The sequence below is a fragment of the Helianthus annuus genome, chromosome 16 (assembly GCF_002127325.2).
Source record: "Helianthus annuus cultivar XRQ/B chromosome 16, HanXRQr2.0-SUNRISE, whole genome shotgun sequence".
NCBI lineage: Eukaryota > Viridiplantae > Streptophyta > Magnoliopsida > Asterales > Asteraceae > Helianthus > Helianthus annuus.
Window position 1 is genome coordinate 199,165,044 of NC_035448.2, and position 18,021 is coordinate 199,183,064.

Genomic DNA, 18,021 nt, shown 5'->3' on the forward strand with positions numbered 1-18,021 from the left:
TTGTAAAGAAGAAGGACGGATCGATGCGTTGTGCATCGACTATAGAGAACTGAATAAGTTACCATAAAGAACGATATCCTTTACCAAGGATCGATGATCTGTTCGACCAGCTGCAAGGAGCAAGCTACTTCTCCAAGATCGACTTAAGGTCGGGTTATCATCAACTAAGGGTCAGGACGAAGATGTACACAAGACTGCATTTAGGACTCGCTATGGTCATTACGAGTTCCTAGTGATGCCTTTTGGGCTCACAAATGCACCGGCTGCGTTCATGGATCTCATGAATCGCGTGTGCAAGCCGTATTTAGATAAATTCGTCATAGTCTTCATAGACGATATCCTGATCTATTCTAAAAGCCAAGATGACCACGAGAAGCATCTCCGTTGCATTCTCGAATTACTACAGCGTGAGAAACTCTACGCCAAATTCTCGAAATGTGAATTCTGGCTACGAGAGGTTCAATTTTTAGGACACGCTGTGAGCGAGCGTGGTATCCAAGTGGATCCCGCTAAGGTAGAGGCGGTCATGAACTGGCAAGAACCAAAGACGCCTACCGAAATCCGTAGCTTCCTGGGTTTAGCAGGATACTACCGAAGATTTATTGAGAATTTTTCAAGGATTGCTGCGCCTTTGACTTCCTTGACCAAGAAGAAAGAAAAGTACATTTGGGGCCCGAAGCAGCAAGAGTCCTTCGAAATACTGAAGCAGAAGCTAAGCAACGCACCTGTGTTGACCTTACCTGAGGGTACAGATGAATTCGTAGTTTACTGCGATGCATCACACACAGGCATGGGGTGTGTGCTTATGCAGAAGGGCAAAGTGATTGCCTATGCTTCAAGGCAATTAAAGGTGCATGAAAAGAATTACACCACCCATGATTTGGAATTGGGTGCCGTTGTATTTGCACTGAAGTTGTGGAGGCATTACCTCTATGGTATTAAATTTGTGATTTATTCTGATCACAAAAGCCTCCAGCACCTGTTCAACCAGAAGGAGTTGAACATGAGACAGCGCCGCTGGATGGAAACCCTGAATGATTATGACTGCGAAATCAGGTACCATCCCGGCAAGGCGAATGTGGTCGCCGATGCCTTGAGCAGGAAGGAAAGGGTAAAACCCATTCGAATCAATGCCAAGAGCATTGAGATTAAGAATAATTTGATAGAAAGGATATTAGCTGCGCAGCGTAAGGCTGTGTTGGAAGCTAATTACCCTAATGAAAAGCTGGGAGTAACTGAGGAGCAGTTGACTCTTAGCAAGGATGGAATCCTAAGACTGAATGGACGTATATGGGTTCCAGTTTACGGAGGACTACGTGATGTTGTTCTCCAGGAAGCCCATAGTTCCAAATACTCAGTCCATCCTGGTGCTGATAAGATGTACCAAGACTTAAAGGCAAATTATTGGTGGATAGGCTTGAAAAAGTCTGTAGCCGCCCATGTAGCAAAGTGCTTGACTTGTGCTCAAGTCAAAGCCGAGCACCAAAAGCCGTCTGGCTTGCTGCAACAGCCTGAACTTCCCGAGTGGAAGTGGGAATGCGTAACTATGGACTTCATAACCAAGTTACCCAAAACCAGGAAAGGAAACGATACAATATGGGTCATAGTCGATAGGCTGACTAAATCAGCTCACTTTCTACCCATCAAGGAGACGTATAGCTCCGATATGTTAGCCCAACTTTATGTTGATAAGATTGTAGCCTTACACGGCATACCTGTGTCTATTATCTCCGACAGGGATACTAGATACACATCGCACTTCTGGAAGAGTTTCCAGCAATCTTTGGGCACGCGTTTAAACTTTAGTACGGCTTACCATCCACAGACGGACGGTCAAAGTGAGCGTACTATCCAAACGCTAGAAGACATGCTTCGCGCATGTGCGATCGATCTAGGTGGTAACTGGGATAAAAACCTACCCCTGATCGAATTCTCCTACAATAATAGCTACCACACCAGCATAAAGGCTGCGCCTTTCGAGGCATTATATGGTAGGAAATGCAGATCGCCTGTTTGTTGGGCGGAAGTAGGAGAGGTCCAATTATCGGGACCAGAGATTGTATTCCAGACAACGGACAAGATTGTCCAGATCCGGGAACGTCTCAAGGCTGCCCGTGATAGGCAGAAGAGCTACGCTGATCCAAAGCGTAAGGATTTCCACTTCGAAGTGGGTGAAAAAGTATTACTTAAGGTGTCACCCTGGAAGGGGGTGATGCGCTTCGGCAAGAAGGGCAAGCTGAGTCCAAGATACATAGGACCTTTTGAGGTCATTGAACGAGTCGGATCAGTTGCCTATAAACTAAACTTGCCTGAAGAGCTCAATGGAATTCACAATGTGTTCCACATCTGCAATCTCAAAAAGTGCTTCGCCGACGAATCGTTGGTGATTCCACACACAGATGTGCATATAGATGAGAGCTTAAAGTTCATAGAAAAGCCTTTGTCGATTGAAGATCGACAGGTGAAGAAGCTTCGCAGAAAACACGTACCGATTGTAAAAGTCAAATGGGATGCTCATAGAGGTCCTGAATATACGTGGGAAGTCGAAGCTACAATGAAAGAAAAATACCCCTATTTATTTGAGTAAATCTCGGGTCGAGATTTATTTTAAGGGGGTGAGGATGTAACACCTCGAATTTTTGTGTCCAATGATGTGTTAACACGTGTCATTTGTTTACATGTGGCATCTATAATAAATAAAGGACTAATTTTGACAAACCTTGAAAGTATATAAATTCGAGGGTTATAAAATATCAACAAGGGTAAATATACTGTATAGTATCCCTAAATAATGCTTAAACCTTCAGACGAATAAATTATAGATCGTACAAAACTAAAACGCGGAAGAAAGTGAGAGATTACAAACTACAGGGGTTAACTGCGTCAACATGTTTAATAATACCTCTGAGTGGCCCTTTAACGTTCCAAAGACTTTGTAACGGTATTATACCCTCACTAAAATAATATATATGAATTTCGCGAAGTTTCGATATGAAACGAGAAAGTTACGATCGAATTCGTAGAAGAAGGGTTAAAAGCGTCAACAGTGAAAGTTAAGGCTTTCAGAATAATTAATAAATAAACCGGGGACTTAATAATGCGGGTAATTAACACGAGGCCCCTATCGGTAAATAACCGAGGGCCAAACCGCAAAGTTACCCCTTCAAATCCGAAAGGTCAGGCAAATCATTACGAAAGATTTCGTTATTAATGACCCGATTCTGTAATCATTATAAAAGATTTGAAAAATTCAGAAAATATAACCTCACGCGACCCGCGTAAGGTTTAAACATAAGTTGAGGCGGGCCGCGAGCCTCCTCTATTACGCGTCTGATTTTCTGATCCCAGGCGACCCGCGTAAGAGTTGCATGGAATGTCCATGCGGGTCGCGTACGACGCCCAAATGCAGAAAGTTGTAGTTTCTTGACTTTTGGAGCTTGTGAACGATCATGCACATAATTATGGGGCATGGGCACCCTATGCTCAACCCATACACTTAGGGGACATCTACCCATCAGCTCTGGACTGATTGTAGTGCTTGTAATGATCATAAGTTGCTTCCTTTGGCTATAAATAGCCACACCTTGTGCATAACAAATCACACAACACAAAACACTTACAACTGATCATTTCAAGAGCTCCCTAGCATTCTCTTCTGTTCTATAATCAAGAACACACTTTTGTAAGTCGTTCACAATCAATTTGGTCTTGCATTTCCATAGTTATAGCTCATAAACACAACCGTCGTAACTAACGGTTGTCATTGCAATATCTTGCAAATGGTTCAGTCTTATGACGAATCAAAAATAGTTATGAGTTGGTATTTATGTGGGTATTAAACCTCTAAAATGGTTCCCCCTGATCACCACTCTAACTATGTCAATTATCGAGTCAAACGTGCGGTTAAAAAGTCAACAGGAAGCTATTTTAGCGATTTAAGCATAATCTGTAATATATATGTTATGGAACCTGTTTTGATAATCATAAAACATGATAATAAGTATATAAACTTGTTTGCGCTCGTTTGAATCGATCATTTACTATATAGAACCGGTTCGGAGCCGAAAGTCGCAAAAGTTTGACTTTTGCTTTGACTTCAGTTCTGACCCGTTTTAGTGAGGTATAAATATACCTTAGGACTCTCTTAGGACCAGGTCACATGTTGGTATAAGCCTCTGTGGTCGGTTCATGAGTTACCCGAGTCTTTTACGTATTTCCGTCATTCGCCTAAAAGTTGACCGTAACGGCCTTTTAAAATTAAAACGAGTATTTCGGACACGTGAACGGACCAAAACCTTGCTTGTTAAATTATAAGCATGTCCCTAAAGTTTCACGTCAATCCGAGGTCTAGAATGAGAGTTATGCTAAAAGGCGCACTTTTAAGAAAGTTTTGTATTTAACGGCGCAATTAGCATAACGCCCATCTAACCCAAGTTTTCGTCACCAAAACTTTTACCCACTGTGGTAAAATAATATTTTGGGAATTTTAAAGATTTTTAATAATTTTTACCTTGCTCATAACCTGCGGTTATGGCTACGGTTCGGTACATACCGAATATGCCCTTTTTGGCCAAAACGGGAGTTCTACAAGGTCTTTTGACCCGATTCCAGTTGCTACTGGTTTTAAATAATAAATAAAGTATTTTAAGCTTTATAAGCTGTTCGGGAAACTCAGATTTCCTGTAGAACTCGAAAATCCCTTTTAAAGTCTTTAAAATGACCGAAAAGCCCCTACGGGGCATAATATAAACTTAAACTCGTTACGGGCATTACGGAAGGTATCCTACTGATACCAAAAATACTTTTAAGGCATATTGACTTAGGAAATAAGCGTACGACTCTTATGGTTAACCGTTTCGCCTATTTGCGCACACGGTACGGCTCATGGAACTAGTTTTCGTGCAATAGCCGATATGGGTCAAATTATATTATTTGAACCCCAAAATCCAGAGTATGAACTATAAACCCATATAAAACAAGTCTCTGAACTTGTTGGGTCCAAATCATACTCCATTCTCGGTTTTCGCCTTTTCGTGCGAATTAACCATATCTATATATATCGGAATCAACCGGTTTAAGCTACGGCTAATATAAGGACCGTTAGGATTCTAAGAGGTTAATTAAAACCTTCGTTCCAGATTAGGAGCCCCAGTAAAAGCTATCGGTGACTTGATCTAAATTAAGGATTAATACTTGCAAAGGTAAATACTTTAACTTATTTCCCCTATATGGGCTTGGGTTACGGTATATTAATACCGCTTGATTGAGCATTATATAATTCCATCGCTGAGGTGGTTAATTGATTAAATATGATCGGCTCATTTAAACAGTTTTGTTGCTTATAAGCCTTTGGGGGGTTTAATGACCGTTGTCCCGGATATCCTCGGCATCATTTTACGAAATGGCCACGACCATCGACATCCCGGTGTAGGCGTACACCCGGTATAAAGTGTCGACACTAGAACTAAAAGACGTAGCCGTTGGTTTCTGTACTACGGTTTTACGCAAACGTGGTGTGTCTATAAATCTTTAACCCGGCACGACCCGGGCTACTGAACGCATAAAAGAACATGTAAAACGTTCACAAGATCATTATGAATTTTCCCAAGTTATAAAAGAGTTTGTGCCTTGTGCATTCAAATCAATTTTGATAAACATTTTCAAATGTGTCAGTTGAATGTATTTACCAGTGTAAACTGACGTATTTTCCCCAAAAAGATTAAGTGCAGGTACCTAAACGTAATTGGCTGGTATTAGCTCCCTAGCGTCGGGATAAGCCTCGCAAGCTTGATTGCAGTATCTGATGGAACAATAATTTATGATTAATTACGATCCACTGTGGATTTATTCAACCCTTGTAATACATTTTGATATTACGATCAGAGGTTGAAATTTATATATTTATCTTATGCTTCCGCTGTGCATTATATAATTGTGTGGTTTGACTATATTGTTGCCAACATCGTCACGGTAATCCCCCACCGGGCCCACCGGTGAGACACGTGGAAATCGGGGTGTGACAAGTTTGATAATGTCTTTTTGCTGAGCTTCAATTTTTTCTTTAAAAAGTTTTTCATTTTTAGCCAAAGTGAAATTTTTTCTTTTAATGTCATTATAATCTTCGATTAGCTCAGCGTTGTGTAACCGATATGCCTCATTTCTTTCTCTACACTCAGGAGTGCAAAATACAGAAAGTATCTCTTCACGTTCTTTAGTAATTTCTCGAGCCAGGGGTTTGTTAAACATAAATGCTGAATTTTGTGATGAATCAGCAGAAGTGGATGAGCACACTGCAGCAGATGTGTTGCCTTGAGTAGATTGCTTGTCAGCATTGCCATATGATTTGATGAGTGATATCAGCTCATCTGACTTCATTTTGTAACAGTTGCAGTCAGTTGTCAATATTATCTGATTAACATTTCTAAACCAACTACAGTTCGCCTGATCTGGAATCCCTTTTACAGCATCCAGAAGCTTTCTGTTGCTCATCTGAGTAGACACCACCATCTCTGCCTTCTCCATTTTAGAGAGCAGTTCAGCAAACCTGCCTGTAAGTGCTTCTATAGATTCACCATATGAGTATCTGAATCCTTGGAGTTCCTGCTCAAGCACCTCTCTCTTAGAAGACATTTTTAAAATGTGATCCCCCAAAAATGTGCGCTTTTAACTATTTTCTCAACACAATCCCAAAGCAAGAACCTGTGTACTCGCTAACTCAAACCGTTTGCACGCGAATGATCCCGCTTTTTGAACCGCACTTCAAAAATTTGTCAAAACCGTTATCACGAACAAACAAACCCTTTTTTTAATTAATATATAAGAAAACTAATTATTATTATTATTATTATTATTATTATTATTATTATTATTATTATTATTATTATTAATGATTAAGAAATGATGATCTAATGATTAAAATAATTATTATTATTATTATTATTTTATTAAAAAAATAATAACTATATGTCTGTCTTCTTCGTTCAAAAACAAACCGCAACCCTAATTTCAAACTTAAGCCGCCACTATAATTTTCAAAACAAGTTCACCGTTGCCGGTGGTGACAACCGGAGAAGGATGATGACGGTGATGAGTGGATTAGTGATGACGATGAAGAAGATGCAGGTGGTGGTCGTCGGAAGCCGGAGAAGATGACCAGAGATGACGAGGGTTATGGTTATGGAGGAGTGATTGACGGTGACACAGATGATCAGACTCGAAAATGGTTAATTAAGGTAGGCTGATGACGACGAATGATGACGAATGATGATGATGTTGCAGGTATGTTATGATCAGACCGGAGATGCAGGTATGGAGATGACCGGAAATCAGTGGACTTGAGAACTCACCACTCGAAACCTTGGTTACGACTTGTGATGAAATGGCAGTGTACTCGAAACCTGGTGACAGACTCGAGACCTCTTAAAACTCGATGTGGCTGATTGCGACTCGAGAATGAGGTTGCGACTCGGAGATGAACAACTCGAGACCTTGAAAGATGAAAGGAGCTCTGGTTGCGACTCGAAAGGTTGCGACTCGAAAGTTGCAGGAGCTCTGGTTGCGACTCGAAACCGTGACTCGAAACCGTTGTTGCGACTCGAGACCTTTTGTGGTGTTGTGAAGATGACTCGAGACCGGATATTAATTGAGTCGAGACCTTTGAAGTTGTGAAGTTGAGTCGAGACTGTGATGACCGCAGTGAAGTTGTGAAGATGGAATGTGATTGCGACTCGAGAACAGTGTGGAATAGATATTTTGGGAGTCGAAACCGTTGAGATGATAACTCGAGACCAGTGAAGAGTAGAAACCGTGATGACTCGGGAACGTGGTTGACAGATCTAATGTACGGTGGTGGTGACAAATTTTCAAAAGATTCTGTCAAATCAACAAATCACCGAAAATTTGTGAAAATTTTAAAATCAAGATATTTCCAAAATTTTTAAAAATTACGTTCAATCCTTTTAACAGCCCCTCTCAAAATCAAAACACCAAAATATAGTGTTTTTTTTTTAAATTTCGATGAACACCACGAAGAACGCGAAGAACACCAACCCAAAAATAACGAAAATCTTGAACCTTTGATATCAAACCGAGCCTAGAAACAGGTTCTAATGGCTCTGATACCACTTGTAAGTCCCGTAAAACGGATCTTTCAATGATATCAAACAACACCAAGTTTGTGCGGAATCCAAACTTGATGTGATTCAAGAATAAACATGAAAAATACGAAATACGAAGAACACAACGAATCACCTTTAAACACTTGCACACGATTCTATTACTATCAAAGCAAAATCGTCCGGTACAAGTGCTCACAACTCCAAAATCGCCTCTCTCTCTAGCTTCTTTAGAACTTTTGTAACAATGAGGTTCAAACCTAAATGTTCAACCCTAAAAACAAGTTAGAAACTTGTTTATATACTTACCTAAGCCCAACTCCCTACATGGGCTTCCCTTGGGTCTGCTTGGCCCACATGGCCTAAAGCTTGGCCCAAGTGACCTATAAAGGTCCACAACCTAATATAAACTAACCCTGTAAGGCCCAGTTCGTAACCATAACCCGTTGTATTAATTTGATGCGTCAGTCTCACACTTTAGGGCCTAACAGCAAATAAAAGTAATTTAACATGTAGTCATGTATTCACATTATTCTTCATGAAACTTTCTATCCTTCCTAGTCTCTCAGACTAAACTGCCCAATCTCTCAGACTAAACTTCCCAGCTTCCCAAACTGAATTTCCCAGTCCCTAAACCCCCAGCTTCCCAAACTGAATTTCCCAGTCTCTCAGACTAAACTTCCCAGCTTCCCAAACTGGATTTCCCAGTCCCTAAACCCCTAGCTTCCCAAACTGAATTTCCCAGTCTCTCAGACTAAACTTTTCCCCAGTCTCTAAGACTCAATTTTCCCCAGCCTCTAAGACTCAATTTCCCCAGTCTCTAAGACTCAATTTCCCCAGTCTCTAAGACTTATTTTCCCCAGTCTCTAAGACTCATTTTCCCCAGTCTCTAAGACTCAATTTTCCCTAGTCTCTAAGACTCAATTTTCCCCAGTCTCTAAGACTCAATTTTCCCCAGTCTCTAAGACTGATCCTCCCCAGTCTCTAAGACTGAATTATGAACATAAGTTCTGAAATGTGTTTTGTGTCTTCAATTTGTAAAAAAAAATGTTTGTCTCCTGGATCTGGGCATTTTTTGTATGCAATGAAAACATGTCATAAAGATCGTTTTCGTGAGAGCCCTAATGATCGTAGTCTAGACTCGAGAAGGAATCCTAGTTCGCTACGATCGAAGCTCTGATACCAAGCTGTCACACCGTGACTTTTGCGAAAGCGTGATTATGGTGTGACTTTCTTAATATCATTGCATTCAATCATAACAATAGCTATATGACAAAACCATTGGTTTGTCAGCCATTGAATAAGTTTAAAACATAACAACATTGTTTAAAAACGTAGTCTTCGAATTTAAGTTTTACAATCCTACCAAAATGTTTATGAGTCCACAAAGGACTCGTCGAAAGATATTAAATATCACCAAGGATTGGGGAACGTGTCTCGTCCAGGAATAAGACACACCGACCAAACCCAAAGACCATGGATGACATCTTTATTTCAAAATCACCATAAAAACTTTCAACGCCCGCCAGATCCACTTATTAGTTCCCTGAAATACATGTAGTTTGAAAACATCAACAAAAGTTGAGCGAGTTCATGTGTTTAGTATGTGTGCACGAATGATTCTTGAAAACCTTTGTATGTATGTACTTGTAAACTGGTATGAAGCAATAAGGAAAAACAGATCAATTAATGTGTAGCTAATACATTAATGTAAGTGACATGGCATAGGAAGTACTCAAACCTGTATGCGTATTTCGTATCGGCCCCTCCGGCGGAACGACATAGTCACCACATGCGGCCAACTCACAGGCCCATGGGTGGGTCTCGCAACACCCAATAGATCTATCACTCATGCCCCTCGGTCCTTATACAAGGATTAATGGTCTTAAGCTAATGGCCTACCCATTCACGTGATCTAGCAGTACCTTTCCTTAGCTAATCATACCATGGTAATTGTTTGTAAGCAGAATGTAACATGTATTTCACCCCCGAAGTTATAAAACTGAAAACATTTAAGTGAAAAGGGAGACATAAACTCACGGTTTTGCGTTCTTCGGATCCGCCTGTAACTCAAAGTTTCCTCCGGCGTACACGACTACCTACAATGTACTATGGTCTTATTAGACGAGCGAGTCGTGCCTTGACTTAGTGTTAACGTTTCTGAGTTACGTCTCTTTTATGTCTTTAATATTATTCCAATTTATAATCACTTGTTAAAATAATAATTATTTTAACTTTAAATTATATTTTGATTTTGGAATAATCGTTGGACAACATTTTGTAACAATACTTCTCAAGTATTTATTTTAGTATTTCCTTCCCAAGGATGGGGGTATCTCATACATGTATTTTCGTATTTTGTATTTGTATAACTTGCCATGTATTGGCGTCATATTTCGGCGTATTATTCCAAATAAAAATATGCCAATATATTCCCAATATATATTTCCAAAACAATATATTTTCAAGTCTCACAAAAAAAATATATACAAACTCATTTGGCCAAAAATAATGTATTTCAAGAAAATATATATTTTTCCCAAAAGCCATATATCTTCTAAATATACTAGGAAAATATATTTTTATCTCCCAAAAATAATATATTTTATTCTGGTCGAAAATATGATATAATTTGGGAATATGTACAAAAATCATATTTTCACTTCTCGTATCCAAAATAATATTTACCAAAAATATGTTTGGAATGGTACTTTCCGGAATATTTGTAAGTTACGTTCTTGTGTTCGGCTTCACGATATTTAAGTGTGTAACTTATATTTTATTCCTTGTAATCTTTGGTATTATTTTGGATTTGTAAGTTCTTGGTATTTGCAAGTTATATTATTTTACCCTAAAATAATATAACTATTTCACAAGGTATACAATTATTCACACAAGTGTCTTTAATATAAAATATATATTCTAAATATATATTTATCCATTTTTATTTACAAAAACCAACCTCCAACACTATATTTTTGTAACAAAATTTATGGCAAGGTTGATATTGAAAAACATAGTTTAAGACATACTTGTAAACACTTGTTTAGAAAATATTTTCTAAGTGTTTGTATTTTTAGAAAATTTTGCCATACTTTCCTTTGAAAATGGAGGTATCCATGCTATTAAAGCATATCATTTTCGTTTCCAAAAATCATCATAACAATCAACAATCAGTCCCTAAATAATATTATACTTACCAAGTGCAAAAACTATACAAATTTCATAACAACATGAACTTGATCTTTCACAAAAACTTGTAGTAACTTGGTAATGTTTTTAGTAGGTCTAGTTACCCTCTAAAGTGTGTTTATTTCCTTAAAAACCCCATTCTTGAGAGTTTTTGGTGTTTACTACTTGTAATCACATTTTACAAAAATGTTTATTTATTAGACCTTCTTGTTTCATAAGTGTTTATACACTTGTTTTTCCACTAAAAGTAGTGTAGGTTTAAGTAAAAACCATGATCTATTAGAAATCATATTTTGAACTTGGTTTTATTGGAAAATCATTCACAAATCTTGGATTCATAAGACTATTAATTCACTTTGTTTATTTTATCTTCAAGAAATCATTTCATTTATCAAGCATGTTTACACAAGAAGATGATTATCTTATTTCATCACATAATCATCCTCTAACTTGCTAGATCATGTGTTTAATCACAATCTAGCAAGCTCCTTATGATGATCAACCTCACAATCCCTAGTAAATAACAAGCAAACATCATTCATACCTTAAACAACACAGTTTCATCACTATTTCATCATATGTTAAGCTTTATGTTCAAGATTCATGTTTATGTCTTTTGGTGTTCTTGTGATTATCAACATAATACATCTTTTAACCAACTAAAAATAGAAGTATCAAAGGGTTAAGAGAGTCTTACAACTAGCTCTAAGCTAGGGATGATCAAGTGTAGAAATGAAGTGGATAAAAGCAAACGGTGAAGGTCCTTCAACTTCTGAAAGCTCCAAGCTTCCTAACTTAGCTCCTTACACCTTTGTATCACCTTAGAATGGATGGAAATGGTTGAAGAATGATGGTGTTGTGGAGGTGGAGTGTGGTCGTGAATGGGAGAGGAGGAAAGGAAAGTTTTTGTGTTGTGAAGATGGTGAACTCTAGAGCTTCTTATATCCATCTAATCCCATTAACCTTTGGTTATTATGTCCCAAGAGTACACTACATAATCTTACTAAATCTTCACAAATCCAAGCAATATCAAAATAAATCTTGTAAGATTTATGGAGATCACAAGTGGGGCCACCTTGTGACCGAAAATGTGAAGTGGGAGGGGGTTAAGTGTAAATTTGATGGTAAAAGATGTTAATTAGTTGAAGGTTAAGTGTAAGTTCTAGTGTTTTAAGTGTAGGATGTATTATGTAGTATGTTAGGGTGTTCGGGGACCATAACTAGTTCAAAAATAATAAAACAATGCTTCTAGAAATATTTTGGTGTTCAGGGTAATGTACGGTTGTTCGATTAGATACCGGTTCGTTAAAGTGTCAAGTTATTCCGTTTAGTAATCTTTAAGTACCCTTTTGTGACACTTTTAATTCCCGACACTTAGGAAAGTATACAGGACCATTTTGCCATATTTTTGCATGTTACCAGCATGTTAAAATGCTGATTTTTGCTGATTAATGCAGAATTCTGCACTTTGAGTGGGTTTTAGGCACTTTCCGGCACTTAAACTATCACCTAGTGACGCAGTTTTAAGGTCCTTACTTCCCTACACACCATACTAGTGTAGTACCTTGTCTCTGGCCCTTACGGGGTCTCAAAACACTGTCTGTCCATGTACTGACATTGTCAGCATATTTCTGAGTTATCCGCGAACGGTGCTAACTGTGTTTTGTGCATCGTGTATGTCACTAAAGTTTGTATGTGATAAATGATGTGATAGTATGCAATATGTGATGCACATGTAGGTATGATGCAGTAATCAGTAAGCAGTTTAAATCATCAGTTGTAATTAAGCACAGTCATTAAGCACTAATCAACATTAATTAATTGTTCGGATACATGCAAATTTGGCAGTTGTCACATGTGGCATCCATGTGCTGATATGGCGCGATAGCGCATATGTGGCATCCAAGTGACAAATGTGCTGACGTGGCGATAGAGAAAATTGTTTTCTTTACACAATCTATTGTTGTATGAAACATTATTTTATTTTATATACCATTCTATCTTTATAAAACACGAAAAAGGTAAAATTAATAGATATTAAAAGTTTTAACATTTGTATCATTATTAACCTTACAAAAACCTAAATGCTAAAATTTTACATTTACAGTTCTTACAAAGTTGTATCATATTGCTTCGCATAAGCAAAATGACAAAATTTTCCAGTTTTCTGATTTGGCTAGTAACAGGTTATCATATTGCTTCCATGGGAACATAATTTGAAACTATGTTACCAACATTGGGTGTCAGGTATGTTAACTACGTTGGGACAAATAGGTAATTAACTTTGCATAGTTGCATTTAGGTGACATTAACCTCTGATGTTTCTTTGATAGAACAATTGGTCTACGGTTAACATTCAAATCATTATCTTGCATATCTGATTTAGAAAGTCGCACTTTAGGCGTTTAAACTTACAGAATTGATACAAATCTTTTTATCTGAAGTCGTTACTATGATTTCACATTAAGTTTGTTTAAGAAGCACTATAATTTAAGGAAAATATTTTTTTTATCACGTCATTGTTTTGAAATTGAGAAAAACTAGGTCTACCATCCATGTTTAGGAAGCACTATTATTATGTAACTTATAATTCTTAACATAGATTCCCGGAAGATAATTCTTAGAAATGTATCTTTTTATATATGTCTCACGTATAGATCTTGTAAAACAACATAGAAGTTTTTCATCTTTCTTTGCTTAAAATTAACATTGGATTATTATTTTGAAATTTTCCTTCAATGATACAGGAAGAGACTGTTCAACATGATACAGGATCTCTAAAAAATCTTTGAGGTTGTAAGTGGCAGTATAAAGAAAAACCACAAGGAGAAAACCGCTATCTCTAATCACAGTAGCACCAAGTCCAAGTCAAACTCAAAAGTGGTAAAACAAAATAGATTTCAATACTTTTCTTTGTGCTTGCAGTATTTTTAAATCTCTAGCTGTTCGATATAACAATGGTTTTATCTCGCAGCGGGACCCGGACGGAAAGTACCCGAAGCAGCAGCCACGAGAAGCGGTAGCAATGAATGATGATGAAGAGGTGGAGGATGATGAGGATGAGCATGGAGAAACCTTATGTGGGGCCTGCAGTGTGAATTATGCATCAGATGAGTTCTGGATATGTTGCGACATCTATGAGATATGGTTTCATGGTAAGTGTGTGAAAATCACACTCGCAAAAGCTGAACACATCAAGCAGTACAAGTGTCCTGCATGCACCAACAAAAGAGCTCGCCCTTAGTTGTTAGCGTTGTCCGATGTGGTCTTTTTACTGTGTTGTTTCCGAAAGTACCCTTGATGAGGATTGAAGGCCTTGTTGCTGTGAGTCTTATAAACCGGTTTATATGTCCATTTTGCAAGATGTTTTTTCATTACATAGTGTTCGGAAAACATATTTATATTATTGTTTGTTAGGTGATTCAACTATTGGAAACTCCTTTTGTGAAACTTATAAATTTTGCCTCTTTAGTTACTACAAACGCTGCAAGACACCGTTTTGTTGCTGGGAAGAATAATCTTCTTCTTGAGTTTGGGCTTTTTTGGGCATATGTTTTAGAGTTCCCAATTTTTTTATATCATCAACTGATTATATGGTTACATTTTAATTAGTTTTTTATTTATTGTTTTTATTATTTTTGTTTATTTCATCTGTATGGCCCAGATGGTGGTGTTGGGGCATTGAGGTATTGCTACATGGGAGGATTTGATGCAACAAGGTAATTAGTGTCGACCACGTATGTTAATCAACATGTTCTTAAACATTGTTGTAGCTCATTGCTGTTTTTATTTTTGTGTTATATAGCAATTGTGTAGCTGGGAAGTTATTTGGAATTCTGCTTTGTGGGACCCATTCTCATGCTTTTGTCAGCTCGTTCACAGTTGGTGTGATATATATAACCTTTCTATGATATATATAACCTTTCTATCCGTTTAGTGAAAGTTCAAATATTCTGTGCAACTGCTATATAAATTACTACATTATGATGTTTTTTGATACGCATTTATTAGTCAATTTGTGGATATTTAGGGACCTGATGAAATTACATAGAGGTCTCTCAAAAGTCAAGATGGGTCAAGAGTATGCAAGGTTTTTGTTGATCTCACACAAGTGTGGTTAGAGAAACTCAAAGGTGTAGTTGTAAATTGTAATCTCATGAATATCACAAATTAGTTAAAAGAAATAATTAATTGATCTAACAAGCTTATATTTCCATTCATGTTTCATATTTGTGTTGCTCTACTTCTGCCCGTGTTACAGAGATTAAGTTCATTAGCGGGTGTATTCGGTGAGACTAATCAAAGTGAGCTGGCAGCTTTTGTTTCATACGCGTTAGCATTTCTAGACAACTTTCTAGCCCTTGTGAATACATACGATGTATGAGAATTCTTTAATCACCTTACATATGTATAAGTTTTTTAGTTTCATTTATTGGTTACCTAATATTATCCTTGTGGTTCCGTGATTCCATCCAATCAGGTGATGAGGGGTGGCATTCCTAATTTTTGCGCCTTTGCTCTAGCACTAAATGATAAGGGGGTGTGTAATATACTTTCTTTCTGTCAAAGATTGTGTTTTTATTATTAATATGTCGTATCTAGGCTTGATTACCGTTCTTTGTTCAGGTATAAAGCAAAAGGCATTAGATTAGACTTTGGTAACCTTGCGTATCTGTCGTGTGAAGCCATGAATTTTTTTCACATCACTGAAAAGGAATTTCACAGTACTAGGTTTGGAAAGATTAACGTTAATGCGAGTAATAACCTTAATGAGGAAACTTTAGATGCTTTAAACAAACATGTGAGTTATCATGAACCTAACGGATTGTTTTGCTTTGCCCTTGTTAATAAAAAAGAATCTATAAATATGTACAGATTCTATATTAAATTTTGGTTGCTTGCTCTGGTCAGGGTCATGAGGTTGATTCTTTTGGGATTGGAACCAATTTGGTTACATGTTTTGCTCAGCCTGCTCTAGGTTGCGTGTTCAAGCTTGTTGAGATAAATAATCAGCCACGTATAAAGCTGTCGGAAGACATCTCAAAGGTTTAGTATCACTAATTTGTGTTATGTTTGTATTGTGAATTTGGGATAACAATTGATTCACCCAATTCATCTTTAGTGAGGAATAATCTCCCTCCATTATTTTGACGTGTCAATAGTTCAAAGACTGCATGTACTCAATTAATGTTGCATTGTTGGGTTCGCTAGCTACTCATTCACATTCATTATTTTAGGTGACCCTGAATGAATAAGAGAGATGGGCAACGAAAGTGCGTTGATTTGTCCCATCCCACTTAATTAAGATATAACATATATAGTATGTATATAAATTTAGTTGTTATCAATATTCTTTTGTCAGAAATTAATTAGTTTTCGCTATATATATATATATATATATATATATATATATATATATATATAGGTAGAGGATCTTGTAAAAAAGGCCTAAAGTGTGAGAAGGGTAAGAAAGAATCTCAGCCATTAGATCTTTTAATCTAATGGTTGAGATCAATAGGGACCAAATTGTAAAATATTTTCATTAATTTGGACTGATTTGAAATATCTAGGGGCAATATAGTCTTTTAAACCCACTAGAAATTAGGTAATGCACATATAACTTCCCCCGTCTTTTTTAAACGTCAATAACTTTTTGTACGTAACTTTTGTTTTTTTAAATTACACCATAATAACGAGCGTTTTTTATCTTTAATATGAGTACCATAGTGCTATACTTATATAGAGAAAAAAATATGTTTCGATCAGATGTTTAGTCAATGAATGGTGTTATATACTTGCCGAATGGTGTTATATACTTGCTGAATGGTTTATATACTTACTGAATGGTTTATATACTTACTGAATGGTGTTATATACATGCTGAATGGTGTTATATACTTACTGAATGGTGTTATATACTTGTTGAATGCTGAATGATGTTATATACTTGCTGAATGGTGTTATATAGTTGCTGAATGGTGTTATAGTTGCTGAATGGTGTTATATACTTCCTATAATTAAGGTGGCGGTTATGGGAAGTTTTTAATTAATTGAATTAATAATAAAATTACTTGTTTAGCCTTTTCAATTAATTTAGATCTAATGGCTGAGATTCTTTTTTACCTTTCTCACACTTTTGGTCTTTTTTACAATAACCTTACCCTATATATATATATATATATATATATATATATATATATAGGTAAAGAGTATGGTACAAATATGGTTATCCTACGTTATATACGCTATATTGTGAGCCGTACACGTGTCCTGATTCATTTCGGTTTAATAAGGTTAAATCAGACAGTTAACCTAATCACCAGAGGGCAAATTCGTCTCTTCATTCATTCAGCGAGAAGTTCGTTACACTGATATCCCGGTAATTATTATTCAAATCAGTTTCAAATTTTCCATAATTCACAATTTGCAGTTTTCGTTCTTATGTGTTAGGGTTTCATTCAATTTGTCTATTTCGATGGATCCACAGAGTAGCACTGGACGAACAGAAGTTGATTTTGAAGATAATCGACCGATCGGTGATCATGCTCAATTATCTGCTTATCAGAGAGTTTCGATTGAGGATGTTTTAAATCCGAGACCTGCAAATCCAATTCCAATTTCAAGTTCAAGTGCTGCAAACGAGTTTTCTATTGGTAATTATGTTAATTCAGATATCTAAATTGTTCGTATAATTGTTTTTTGTTTAATCGTAGCA

At 37.0% G+C, this 18,021-nt stretch overlaps 2 pseudogenes; both read left to right on the forward strand.

The window, feature by feature from the left end:
- The window catches only part of LOC118479402, an 81,889-nt pseudogene extending 67,307 nt beyond the window's left edge, over positions 1 to 14,582 (forward strand).
- Positions 14,568 to 16,358, forward strand: LOC110920364 (annotated as a pseudogene).
- Positions 16,359 to 18,021: the final 1,663 nt, after the last annotated feature.